The 14,973-nt window shown below is 33.0% G+C and overlaps 1 protein-coding gene across 1 annotated transcript in view; it reads left to right on the top strand.

Annotated features, from left to right (window-relative positions):
• HTR2C (5-hydroxytryptamine receptor 2C) overlaps positions 1-14,973 on the top strand; it is a 156,901-nt gene that overhangs the window by 100,859 nt on the left and 41,069 nt on the right. The window lies entirely within an intron of this gene.

Raw genomic sequence — 14,973 nt, 5'->3', positions numbered from 1 at the left:
ACCAAATTAACCAATGAAGCCATCTGAGCCTAGGTGTACTTAGAAGGGTTTCTTTTTTCTTTTTTTTTTTTATGTTTTTATTTAAAGTTAGTTAACATACAGTGTTATATTACTTAGAGGTGTACAATCTAGTGACTCAACACCCAGTGCTCATCACAATAAGTGCCCTCCTTAATCCCCACTATCTCTTTCACCCCTTACCCCCCTCACCTCCCTTCTGATAACCATCAATTTGTTCTCTCTAACCAAATTAACCAATGAAGCCATCTGAGCCTAGGTGTACTTAGAAGGGTTTCTTTTTTCTTTTTTTTTTTTATGTTTTTATTTAAAGTTAGTTAACATACAGTGTTATATTACTTAGAGGTGTACAATCTAGTGACTCAACACCCAGTGCTCATCACAATAAGTGCCCTCCTTAATCCCCACTATCTCTTTCACCCCTTACCCCACTCACCTCCCTTCTGATAACCATCAATTTGTTCTCTCTACTTAAGAGTCTGTTTCTTGGTTTTTCTCTCTTTTACCCCCCATGTTTGTTTATTTTGTTTCTTATATTCCACATATAAGTAAAATCATACTGTATTTGTCTTTCTCTAACTTATTTCGCTTAACATAATATTCTCTAGTGAGAAGGTTTTTCTCTTTTTAATGACAGATTGAACCTCTTTACCTATTATAGGTTTATTCAGATTTCCTTCTTTCCATCCTTCCTTCTTTCTTTCCTTCCTCCCTTCTTCTTTCCTTTCTTCCTTCCTTTCTTTCATGAGTTAGTTGTTTTTTAAAATAAATTTATTTATCTATTTATTTATTTAAATAAACATATAATGTATTTTTATTCCCAAGGGTACAGGTCTGTGAATCGCCAGGTTTACACACTTCACAGCATGTGAGTTAGTTTTGATAGTTTGTGTGTTTCTAGGGATTTGCACATTCCTGTAGATTTTCTAATTGGTTGGCATAGAATTAATTCTAGTATTTCCTTATAATCCATTTTATTTCTATCATGTCCTTCTTTTATTCATGTTTTCTGATAATTTTTATCTTTTCTTTTTATTCTGGTAAGTCTAATTACAGTTTATCAGTGTTGGAGATCTTTCCAAAGAACCAATTTTTGTCGTTTTCCATTTCATCCTGAAGGTATTTGGCATTTCCCATAGGGCATGTTTGCTAGCAACAAATCCTCCCAGCTTTTATGTAGCTGGAAACATCTAATTTCTCCGTCATTTTTAAGGAATAGCTTTTCTGGATATAGTAGTATTGGTTGGCAATATTTTTATTTCATGATTTTGAATATGTCATCCAAACATCTGGACTCCATGGTTTTTGTTGAGCAATGAGACTTATTGAAGATTCCCCATATTTGATGAGTTCCTTCTTTTTTGCTGCTATCAAGATTCTCTCATTGTCTTTGGATTTTGACAATTTGATTATAATATTTTTTTGGTATAGCTCTCTTTAAGTTTAGTATACCGGAAATTCATGGAACTTCTTCGATGTGTAGGTGAATGTTTTTCTTCAAATTTGAGGATTATTTTGCCATCATTTCTTCAAATATTCTTTCTGTATCACTTGTTTGGGGGACACTCATTTTTCATATGTTGGTACACTTGGTGGTGTTTCACGGGTTTATGAAGCTCTCCTCCTTTCCTTCATTCTTCATTCTTTCAGTTCTTCGGAATGTATTATCTCACTTGACCTAGCTTCATGTTTACTGATTCTTTCTTCTGCCAGTTCAAATTTGTTTTTGAGCTTCTCTAGTTAATGTTTCTTTTAGTTATTGTAATTTGAAGTCCAGAATTTCTACTAATACTACTTTATAATGTCTAGGTCTTTATTGATAATGTCTATTTGATGAGAAATTATACTCATGTTTTCTTTCAGTTCTTTTCACAAAGCATCCTTTATTTCTTTGAACATAGTTAAAATATCTTAAGGTCTTTATCTAATAAGTTTACTGTCTGTGGTTTCCTAAGAAATAGCTTCTTTTGATTGTTTTTTCTTTCCTTGTATGGGCCATTGTGTTTTTGTGCATACATCACAATTTTTTGTTGCAATCTATACATTTTAAATAATATAACAACTTCAGCAATCTGTTTCTTCCCACTCCCAGGAGTTTGATGTTCTTGCTGTTTGTAACTGCTGCTGATTTTTCCACTTGTCATTTTCCTAAAATAATTCTGTAAGTTTGTATTCTTTGTTGGGTGTGATCATTGAAATTTCTACTAAATTAGCTGAGTGATCAACTAATAATTTGAGAGGGATTTCTCTGAATACCTGGACCACTGTCTCTAGGTCTTTATCAGCAGTACTGTGTGCATGTTGGAATGTGCCTTCAATGTTCAGTCTGGCAGTTTGCAACTCTCCCTTAGCCTTCATTTGCTGCTTGCATAGAGCTTCAAAGTGATCCTTAGATGAGCAATTAAGTTCTCCCTAGATTTTCTCTGAACTACACACACATCCACAAACATATCCATGCACATGGTCTTCTAGATTCCCAGGACTATTTTGTAGCTTTTTAAAATACCCCTGTGAACATGGCTTTTCCTTGTAAATATCTTTTGCTCAGCATGCTTTTTTACCCCCACCTGTTACCACCACCTCAAGAAACTACAATGCTTTACAATTGTCACTGATTTGTTTTTATAGATGACCCCAGAGAAAGGCTGTTTGCAATGGATGAGTGCTAAGTCAGGTCAAATATAACAAACCCTAGATGTGGGATTTTCTAGGGAATGGCCAAAGAGGTTAAAAAATAATTACCTGGGATAGGGTTTTGGAAGATTTCCAACCCTGCTCTAGCCTCTAAAGTGTTGGCTAGGCTGCTAGTCTTCAGTATGATTGCAGGACTATTGTTTCCCAAGACTACAACAGAATTTGGGAGAAGGCAATGAGAATAAAGCAAATTTAAATGCAACAAAACCCTGTTTTTATGGAATTAGAGGTTTTTTCTTGAATAAATGCTCCCCAAATTATTTCAAGATTTTGGTTGATTTCTGGAGTACTGAAAATTTGATTTGACAATATTTCCAGCTTTCTTGTTGTTTTCACAGAGAAGACCATTTTCTGATGTCCTTATTCCACCATTTCCACTGATGTCACCTTCAGTTATACAATCATCCTTTATTTTAATCTCTGTCTTTATAATTAAGCTGTATTTCTTGTAGTTAAAATATAGATAAATCTTATCTATTTAACCAATCTTATAATCTCTTATTTATATCTTTTTAAATGTGATTACTGATATGGTTGTGTTTAAATCTAACCTTTTGTTATTCAGTATTTATTTTGTTTTTCATATTCTACCTTTTTTCAATATACCATGATTTCTGAGCCCCCTATTAACTCTTTCATCTTCTGATCATCAGATACTGCTTCAATATTTACTTTTTATTGTGTGCCCACTACTGTGGATACTACATTATATAGACCCTTACTTGTGTAACTTTTTCTCATAACTGTTAAATTTTGTTCTAACTGAAAATCAAATTATCAGCACATCACCTGGATACTGTATCAGACTTTGGGGAAAATGCTGTTTTACTTTATTCTTACCCCTAGAGGTTATTCCTTACTCCTAGGGTATGGCTTTACTGCAGTCTCAACTAAAGGCCTTAAATATTTATCACAAGCAGTCCACTGTTCTTGTGCAATCTCTAAAATCTCAGCTGAGACTTCCAGACTTCCAATGTCTGTTCTATGTCAGTCAACCAAAAGGTTCACCCAGGTCATTTGCATCTCAGGGCAAAGATATAAGAAATTTTATGTAAATTTTAATGAAACATCTGTGTGCCCTTCCTCTGTGTCATGAACACCCAAGTTTAAGTCATCTTTCAGTGCTGAAATATGATTTCTGTCTCAAATTCCCAGCATAAGTGCCACTCTTTGACTGGGCTCTATTTTCTTAAAACGGTGCCAAAATTGCTCATCAAGAGAAAGCTCATTTGAATGTGGGCTCAAATATGTGCTTCCCTTTTCCTACAGATTATAGATTTGCTGTTTATCCAACAAATGGAAATAATTGTGTATTTGGTTCAGATTAATTTTCTCCTTTTTGTTGTTAAAACATAATGTCCATACAATAAAATCTATAGATTTTTATGTATAGAGGTTGATGAGTCGGGAAAAGTGATAATTTCCATGGAACCACCAGAAAAAAATTAGGATTTAAAATAATTCTACACTCAGTAGTTGCCCTTCATTCACTTTCCAGGCAACACACCTGCAATGAAGTAACCATTGTTCTGATCTTTGTTGTTAACATTTAGTTTTACATATTCCAGTTATTCAAATAAAAGGAAATATACATTGCCTTCTCTTATGTCTTTCATCTTTTCTTCAATATGATTTTGAGATATATCCATTTTGTTATATTTACTTTTTATTTCTAAGTAACTATCATTGCATGAATATACTAGCATTTGTTTATTGAATTACCTCTGGATGGATGTTTGCATTCTTTTCAGTTTGGGACTATCGGAAATAAAATTGGTATAACTAGTCTTGTGCAAAGTGTATTTTAGATTATATGTTTTTTATTTCTCTTGGATAAATACTAAAAAGTGGGATAGCTGGGTCAAAACAAAGATGTAGGTTTATCTTTATAAAAAACTACCAAACCATTTTTCAAAGTGGCAGTAGTATTCTCTATTCCCACGAACAAATTTTGTTGAGTTTTACTTAATCCTCAACCTCAATACCACTTGATACTGTCAGTCTTAAAATTTTTGAGCTAATTTTAGACTCCCTTTACATCACTCATCTTACTTTACTGAATGTAAACATTTGTATGCCCATAGTACAATTATCAAAACAGGAAATTAACATATGGTACGGTATTATCAGCTAAAGTACATATTTTATTCAAATTTTACAAAATTATCACCTAATGTTCATTATTTGCTTCTATAACTTATCCAGGATTCCATATTGTATTTAAGTGGATTGAGTAACTGTAACTGCATCCAATTAATTCTGATAATTCTTTTTTCTCATATTTATCCAATTCCAAATATTTTCTGCTTTTCTTTGTTATAGCTTCTTGGATCTATAGGTTATTTAAAGATGTAACATTTAATTTCCAAATACATGGAAATTTTCCACCTATCTTTTTTTTTTTAAGATTTTTATTTATTTATTTGACAGAGATCACAAGTAGGCAGAGAGGCAGGCAGAGAGTGAGAAAGAGGAGGAAGCAGGCTCCCCACTGAGCAGAGAGCCCGATTCAGGGTTCGATCCCAGGACCCTGGGATCATGACCTGAGCCAAAGGCAGAGGCTTTAACCCACTGAGCCAAAGGCGCCCCTCCACTATCTTTTTCCCCCACTTATCTTTAAGATAAATAGATTTAAGAGAAATATTTATTTCTCTTTAAAAACTTTCTTCTCTGCAATTACACGCTATTTTCTCAAGCTTTTATCTTTATTAAAAATTTGAAATGTAAGTCAAAGATCTTGATTGGATAATTTTACAATGCACTTATTTTAAAAATGGGGGCACCTGGCGGGCTCAGTCATTAAGCTCAAGTCAGGATCCTAGGGTCAGCCTCCCTGCTCAGCGGGAAGCCTACTTCTCTCTCTCCCACTCCCACTCCCTGCTTTTGTTCCTCTCACTGTGTCTCTCTGTCAAATAAATAAATAAATAAAATCTTTAAGAAAAAAAAATATATGGGTTAATTTTAGGCATTTTTTAGTTCATTAACAACATAATTCCACAGTGATAGGAAAACATTCTGTATGATTTCAACTTCTTTGGATCATGAAACTTTTTGAGTCTTATTTTATGTGCCTGGGTATGTTCCAGTGCCCCTTGCTAATAGTCTGTGGTATCTTGGATAGAATTTGAATCCTGCTGTTGTGTAAAACATTGCATAAATCTTAATTATGCTTAATTGGTTCATGGTTCTATTTAGGTCTACTCTATCCTTGCTATTCTGTGTACTCATTCTATTAATTTCTAAGTTTGATATTAAAATTTCAACTATACATCTTAATTTAACTATTTCTCCTTTAAATTCTGTTGGATTTCACTCAATGTATTTTGGACCTGTGTTAATACATGCATATTTTTAAATTATATTCTCAATTATTATATCATCCTGGAATATTTTTAATTATATTTTTAATTATTATATAATCTATAGTTATGTTATCTCTTTTTCTCTAATAATCATATTAAGTATATATTACCTGAAATATGCATCCACTATAATGTTTTATGCATATCTTTTCTTGTAATATATCTTTCAATTCTTATCTTTCAACCTGTGTTTTTGTAATTAAAATATCTTGTGTAAGCAGCAACAAATTTATCTCTCTTTTTTAAACCTTTTACCCAATTGGATGATCTCTGTCTTTTGATTAGAGTGTCTAGTTGATTAGCATTTAATGTGACTATTAAGATTGTTAAATTCATTTTTTGTATTTATTTTCAATTTATCTCATTTATCTTCTATTTTATTGTTCCTTTGTTCTTTCTTTTCTGCTTTTTTCTTTATCGTGATATAATTAATATGCCATAAAAAACATACAATTTAAAAATTTACAAGTTAGTAGTTTTTAGTGTGTTCTCAAGATTATACACCATCACCACTATTTAATTACAAAATATTTTATGACATCAAAAAAAGTATCTAAGTCATTCCCCATTCCTTTTCTCCAGACCCTAGAAATCACTAATCTAATTTTTGTTTCTATAGATTTGCCTAATCAGGATATTTCTTATAAATGAAGTCATATAATATGGGGCCTTTTCTATCTGCTTTCCTTCAAATACTGTATTTTCACTTCTTACATGTTGTAGCATATATCAGCACAGCTGAACCTTGACCAACACCAAGAGTTGAGGGTGCCAAACCTCTGTGCACTTGAAAATCCACATATAATTTTGTCACCCCCAAAACTGAACTGCTAATAGCTTACTGTTGACCAGAGGACTTTCTAATTACATTAAATAGTCAATAAACATATACTTTGTGTGTTATGCATATTATATACCATATTCTTATAATAAGAAAAGAAAAAAAGAAAATGTTATTAAGGAGACCATGAAGAAGAGAAAATGTTATTAAGGAGACCATGAAGAAGAGAAAATACATTTATAGTACTGTAGTGTATTTATTGGGAAAAAAAACCCATGCAGTTCAAACAGTATCGTTCAAAGGTCAACTGTACATCATTTACTTTTTTCTGTTCGTTTTTAGCAGTTTATTAAGATATAATTCAGCCATAATACAATTCACCAATCTACAATTCAATGCTTTTTAGTATCTCTGAAAAATTCAATGTTTTCTCATGTCCATGAAAAACAGATAGGTGCAACTGGCTCCACCTTTAGTTCTCAAACATTTTCATCACCACAAGGAGAAACCCTATAGCTATCAGCACCCCTAGCTACCCAACCTCACTATGCCTAGACAAGACCTAATCTATTGTCTGTCTCTATGGTTTTGCCTATTCTGGCAATAGCTGGTATCTCATACAGTTGTGATCATATATTATGTGGTCTTATGTAATTGGCTTTTTCACTTGGTAATGACTTTAAGTTTCATCCATATTGTAGCATGTATCTATAATTCCCTTTTTATGCCTGAATAAGATCTCATTGTATGGATATACCACTATTTATTCTATCATTCTTCTTCTGTTGTGCATTTGGATTGTTTCCAGTTTTTTCTTATCATGAATAATGCTACTACGAACAATTATGGAACTTTTTTTAATAACTGTTTTTAACTCTCTTGGGTACATTAACTATAGAATTCCTGAGTCATATTTTAACTGCCAAATTGTTGTTCAAAGGTGATATGTCATTTTAAATTCCCATCAATCATATAGGAGATTTCCAACATCTTCATGTCATTACCAACATTTTTGTTGTCTATATTTATGATTATACCCATCCTAGTGAGTGTAAAGTGATATTTTCATTGTGGTTTTGATTTGCATCTCCCTAGTAGGAAATGAAGTTGAACATAGTTACATGTATATACATAGGCCACTTGTATATATTTTTCTAAGAAATATATGTTCATGTTCTTTGCCTAACTTTAGACTCATAATTACATTCCACTCATCTATATGTCTATTCTTCTGTCAGACCACATGGTCTTGATTACCATCTTTGTAGAAAGTTTCAAAATCAAGAAGTGTGAGTTCTTCTTTTTTGATCTATCTCAAGATTATTTTGACTATTCTGAATGCTTTGTAATTTCACATGAATTTTAGAATTGGCTTGTCAATATCTAAAAAGTCAGCTGGGATGATGACAAGAATTGTATTAATCTTTTAGGTCACTTTGGGGAGTATTGCCATGTTAACAATTTTAAATCTTCTCATCCATGGACATGAGCTTTTTTTTCCCATTCCTTAAAAAAATTCTTCATTTCTCTTTCAACAATGTTTTGTAGTTTTCAATTTTAAGGTTTTTTTAAATTTCTTTTGTTAAATTTCTCTCTAAGTATTTTATTCTTTTCAATGCCATTGTAAGTTGAACTGCTTTCTTAATTTCATGTATTGGATTGTTCCTTGCTAGTGCATAGAAATATAATTAGATTTTGTGTATTGATCTTGAATCATGCACTCTTATTAAGTCATTTATACAGTTGTACCAATTTATTACTGGAAGAGGGCATGTATTGCATGGAGCACTAGGTGAGGTTCATAAACAGTGAATCTTGGAACACTGAAAAAATTTAAAAAAAGAATTTTCTATATTCAAGATCATGTCATCTGCAAAGATAGTTTTAACTCCTTGATTTCCAATCTGGATGCTTTTAACTACATTTTCTTCTCCAATTTCCCTCTCTAGAAACTATACTACAACATTAAATAGAAGTGATGAGAGTAGACAGCCTTCTTTTGTTTCTGATCTTAAGGTGAAAGAAATAGGTCTTACACCTTTAGGACCATGATATCTGTGAGTTTTTCATAGCATACCTCAGAGATATTGCAGGTTTGGCTCCAGACCACCAACATAAAGCAAGTCAAATTATTTTTTTAGTTTCACAGTGCATGTAAAAGTTATATTTACATTATATTGTAGTCTATTAAGTGTGCAATAGTACTGTGTTTAAAGAATAATGTGCAAATCTTAATTAAAAATAAGTTATTGCCAGAAATGTTAATCATCATCTAAGCTCTTAGTGAGTTATAATATTTTTGCTGCTAGAGGATCTCACCTTGGTGTTGATGACTGCTTACTAATCAGGGTGGTGACTGTTGAAGTTAAAGTGGTTGTGGAAGCTTCTTAAAATAAGATGATGAATTTTACAGCATTAATTGATGTTCATGAATGATTTTTTCTGTAGCATGTGGTGCTATTTGATAGCATTTTACACACAGTAGGACTTCTCAAAATTACAGTCAATCTTCTCAAACCCTGGCTGCTGCTTTATCAAAGAAGCTGATACAACGTTCTAAAATCCTGCTGTCATTTCAACAATCTTCCCAGAGTTTTCACCAAAAGTAGATTCCATCCCAATAAACCACTTTCCTTGCTCATCCATATGATGCAACTTTTCATTCACTGAGTTTTATCATACGATCGCAGCAATTTAGTCACATACCCAGGCTCCACTTCTAATTCTAGTTCTTTTGCTGTTTCCACTACATCTGCAATTACTTCCTCTACTGAAGTCTTGAACCCTCAGAAGCATCCATAAGGGTTGGAATCAACTTCTTCCAAGTTCCTATTAATGTTGATATTTGTACTTATTCCCATGAATCAGAAATGTTCTTAATGACATCCAGAAGAGTGAATCCTTTTCTGAATGTTTTTTTCTTAAGTTTTTATTTTAATTGTAGTTAGTTAACATATAGTGTAATATTAATTTCAGGAGTAGAATTTAGCAATTCATCACTTACATATAACACCCAGTGCTCATCACAAGTGCCCTCCTTAATTTCCATCACCCATTTAGCCCATCCCTGGCGCACCTCTCCTCCAGGAACCTTCAGTTTGTTCTCTAATGTTAAGAGTCTCTTATGGTTGGCCTCCTTCTCTTTGTTTTCCTTTCCCTTATGTTTATCTGTTTTGTTTCTTAAATTCCACAAATGATTGAAGTCATACGGTATTTGTCCTTCTCTGACTTATTTTGCTCAACATAGTACACTCTAGATCCATTCACATCATTGAAATGACAGGATTTTATATTTTTAAACATTTTTTAAAGATTTTATTTACTAATTTGGAGAGAGATAAATCATGTGCGTGAGTAGGGGGAGAGACAAAGGGGGAGGAAGAGGAACAAGGAGACTCTGCAGAGCCCAACACAGTGCTCAACCCCATGACCCTGAGATCATGACCAAAAACCAAGAGTTGGATGCTTAACCAACCAAGCCACCCAGTGGCAGAGCCCCAAGATTTCATTCTTCTTGATGGTTGAGTAATATTCCATCATATATATACACTACATCTTCTTTATCCATTCATCGGCTGGTGGACACTTGGGCTCTTTCCATAATTTGGCTATTATTGATAATGTTACTATAAACATCAGGGTGCATGTACCCCTTCAAATCAGTATTTTTGTATCATTTGGGTAAATATGTAATAATGTAATTGCTGGGTCATAAAGTAATTCTGTTTTTAACTGTTTGAGGAGCCTCCATACTGTTTTTCAGAATGGCTGCACCAGTTTCTGTAGAAATGGCTGACTCTGATCTCTTCTGGAATTTGTATGGTTTCAGGTCTCACATTTAAGTCTTTCATCCACTTGGAGTTTACTTTTGTGTATGGCATAAGAAAGTAGCCTAGTTTCATTCTTTTGCATATAACTGTCTGGTCTGCCTAACACCATTTGTTGAAGAGGCTGTCTTTTGCCCATTGCATATTCTTGCCTTTTTTGTCATTGATTAATTGACCATAAAATCGTGGTTTTATTTTGAGGTTCTCTATTCTGTTCCATTGTCTATTTTTGTGCCAGTGCCATACTGTTTTGATGACTATAGCTTGGTTGTATATCATGAAATCTGGAATTTTGATACCTTTAGTTTTGCTATTGCTCTGGCTATTTGGAATCTTTTGGTTCCATACAAATTTTAAGATTATTTTTTTCTAGGGGTGCCTGGGTGGCTCAGTGGATTAAAGCCTCTGCCTTCAGCTCAGGTCATGATCCCAGGGTACTGGGATCGAGCCCTGCATCGGGGTCTCTGCTCAGCGGGGAGCCTGCTTCCTCCTCTCTCTCTGCCTGCCTAGAGTTCTGCCCACTTGTGGTCTCTGTCTATCAAAAAAGTAAATAAATAAAAATCTTAAAAAAAAAAAAAGATTATTTTTTCTAGTTCTGAGAAAAATACAGTTGGAATTTTGATGAGGGTTACATCAAATTTGTAGATTGCTTTGGGTAGTATGGATATTTTAACAATACTGGTTTTTCCAATCTATGAGCATGGAATATCTTTTTGTTTGTGTCATCTTTAATTTCTTTCATCAGTGCTTTGTATTTTTTAGACTATGAATCTTTCACCTCCATGATTAAGTTTATTCCTTTATATTTTATTCTTTTTGGTACAATTGTAAATGGTTATTGTTTTCTTAATTTCTCTTCCTGCTACTTCATTCTTAATGTATAGAAATGCAATGGATTTCTATATATTGGTTTTGTATCCTGCAATCTTACTGAACTCATTTATCAGTTCTAGTGGGGTTTTTTTTGTTTTGTTTTTGTTTTTTGGTGGAATCTTTAGGGTTTTCTCTATATAGTATCATGTTACCTCCAAACAGTGGGAGTTTTACATCTTATAAATTCAAGTGACTTTTATCTCTTTTTCTTATGTGATTATTGTGGCTAGGATTTCCAGTACTATGTTGAATGAAAATGGTGAGAGCAGACATCCTTCTCTTGTTCCTGGTCTTAGAAGAATTCTTTCCCATTGAATATGATGTTCACTGTGGGGTTTTCATATATGGCTTTTATTATGTTGATGTATGTTCCCTCCAAACCTACTTTGTTGAGGGTTTCTTATTATAACTCAATGTTGTACTTTGTCAGATGTTTTTCCGTATCTATTGAAATGATCATGTGGTTTTTATCCTTTCTTGTATTAATGTGATATATCATATTGATTGACTTGCAAATATTAAATCATCTTGCATCCCAGGAATAAACCCCATCTGGTTGTGGTGAATGATTTTTTTAATGTATTGTTGGATTTGGTTTCCTAGTATTTTTTGAGGATTTTTGCATCTTTGTTCATCAGTGATATTGGCCTGTAGTTTTCTTGTTTCTTTTCTTTTCTTTCTTTCTTTTTTTTTTTTTTTCTGTAGTCTTTATCTGTTCTATTATCAGGGTAATGCTGGCCTCATATGATGGATTTGGATATTTTCCTCCTATTTCTTTGAATAGTTTGAGAAAAATAGATATTAATTCTTGCTTAAATGTTTGGTAGAATTTACCTGTGAAGCCTGTTTCTTGAGAGTTTCTCAATTACTGATTCAATTTCCTTCTTAGTAACAGGCTGTTCAAATTTTCTATTTTTCCTAATTCATTTTTGAGAGGTTATATGTTTCTAGGAATTTATCCATTTCTTCTAGATTGTCCAATTTGTTGGCATATCATTTATAATATTCTTGTGTGATCCTGTGTATTTCTGTGGTGTTGGTTGGTTTTTTTCCTCCTTCATTTCTGATTTTGTTTATTTGAGTTCTCCTTATTTTATTTATTTATTTATTTTTGATGAGTCTGACTAAAGGCTTATCAATTTTGTTGATCTTTTAAAAGAACCAGCTCCCGGTTTTGTTGATCTGTTCTATTGTTTTTTAGTCTCTATTTTGTTTACTTCTGCCCTTATCTTTTTTTCTTTCTTTCCTTCTACTGGTTTGGGGTTTTATTTGGTCTTTTTCTAGCTTCTATAGGGTTAGGTTATTTGAGATTTTTCATGCTTCTTGAGGTACACTTGTACTGCCGTAAACTTCCCTCTTAGAACTGCTTTTGTTGCATCTCAAAGACTTTGGAACATTGTATTTTCATTTGTCTTCATATATTTTTTATTTCTTTCTTGATTTTTTAAATGACCCATTAATTGCTTAGTAGCATGTTACTTAACCTACATATATTTCTGTGCTTTCCCAATTTTTTTCTTGCGATTTCTAGTTTCATAGCCTTGTGGTCAGAAAGATGCAGAATATGACTTAAATCTTTTTGAGTTTATTGAGACTCGTTTCATGGCCTAACAGGTGATCTGTTCTGGATAATGTTCCATGTGCCCTTGAAAAGAATGTGTATTTTGCTGTTGTAGGATGGAATGTTCCGAAAATATCTGTTGGATTAATCTCATCCAATATGTTATTCAAATCCTGTTTACTTGTTGATTTTCTATTTGGATTGTCTAACCATTCATGTAAGTGCCGTGATAAAGTCCCCTAATGTTATTGTATTACTATCAATTATTTCCTTTTCCTACTACTGTATTACAATTGATTACTTCCCTTATGCTTGTTATTAGGTATTTTATGTATTTGCATGTTCCCATATTGCATGTGTGAATATTTACAATTGTTATAGCTTCTTTTTTAAAATTTTTTTTTCGTGTTCCAAGATTCATTCTTTATGCACCACACCCAGTGCTCCATGTAATACATGCCCTCCTTAATACCCACCACCAGGCTCACCCAATAGCCTCTTGATGGATTGTCCATTTTTGATTATGTACTATCCTTCTTTGTCTCTTGTTATGGTCCTTGTTTTAAAGTCTATATAAATCTTGCTACCCCAGATTTCTTTTCACTTCCATTTGCATGATAAATGCTTTCCCATCCCTTCATTTTCAATCCATATGTGACTTTAGGTCTGAAATATGTCTCTTGTAAGCAGCACATAGATGGGTTTTGCTTTTTCATCCATTTCATTACCCTATGTTTTTCATTGGAGCACTTGGTCCATTAATATTTAAAGTGATTATTGATAGGTATTTACATATTGCCATTTTGGTAATTTTTTTAATGGTTGCTTTGTTTTTCCTTCTCTGCTCTCTTTTCTTAGTTTGTTATTTTCTGTATTGGTATACTTTCTCATTATTTTTTGAGTATCTATTACTGGTTTTTTATTTCTGGTTGTCATTAGGTTTATATATAATATCTTATGTACTTAGAAATCTATATTAAGTTGATGGTCACTTAAGTTTGAACCCATTCTAAAAGCAATAAATTTGGGGCACCTGGGAGTCTCAGTCAGTTAAGCATTTACCTTCTTCTGCTTAGGTCATGATCCCACCATCTTGGGATCAAGCCCCACATCAGGCTCTCTGCTCAGTAGGGAGTCTCTTTGTCCCTCTCCCTCTGCCTCCTGCTCTGCCTGCTTGTGCTCTCCCTCTCTCTCTCTCTCTCTCTCTCTGTTAAATTAATTAATTAATTTAAAAATAAATAAATACAATCTTTATTTTAAAAAGCAATAAATTTTTAGTCCTCTTCCAGCAACGTTTTAGGTATATGGAACCATAATTTACATCCTTTTATTCTGTGGATCCCTTGACTGATTTTTATAGATACACTCAATTTTACTGCTTTTGTGCTTTCTACTTTTCTTACTCCTGCTTATGGACCTTCCTTTCCATTCAAATGCCCCCTTTAAAATTGCTTGTAAGGTTGTGGTGATGAATTCCTTTAACTTTTGTATTTCTGGGAAACTATCTCTCCTTCTGTTCTGAATGATAGTCTGGCTAGATAGAGTATGCTTGGCTGCAAGTATTTTTTTCTCTTAGCACTTTGAATATATCATACCATTCTCTTCTGGCATGCAAAGTTTCTCCTGAAAAAAACCAGCTAATAGCCTTATAGTCTCTCCCTTGTATATAGCTATTTTCCCTTGTATATAGTATTTATAGCTATACAAAATTTGTTGAGGATTTGAATTATGAAAGAGGTTTTATTTTGTCAAATACTTTTTCTGCATCTATTTAGATGATCATTGATTTTCATCTTTCATTTTATTAATATAATGTACCACATTTATTGATTCACATGTGTTGAACGATCTTTACAT

Source organism: Mustela nigripes, chromosome X (assembly GCF_022355385.1).
Source record: "Mustela nigripes isolate SB6536 chromosome X, MUSNIG.SB6536, whole genome shotgun sequence".
Classification (NCBI taxonomy): Eukaryota; Metazoa; Chordata; class Mammalia; order Carnivora; family Mustelidae; genus Mustela; species Mustela nigripes.
Note: the sequence above shows the minus strand (reverse complement) of the source record. Positions and strands in the feature narration are given on the sequence as shown.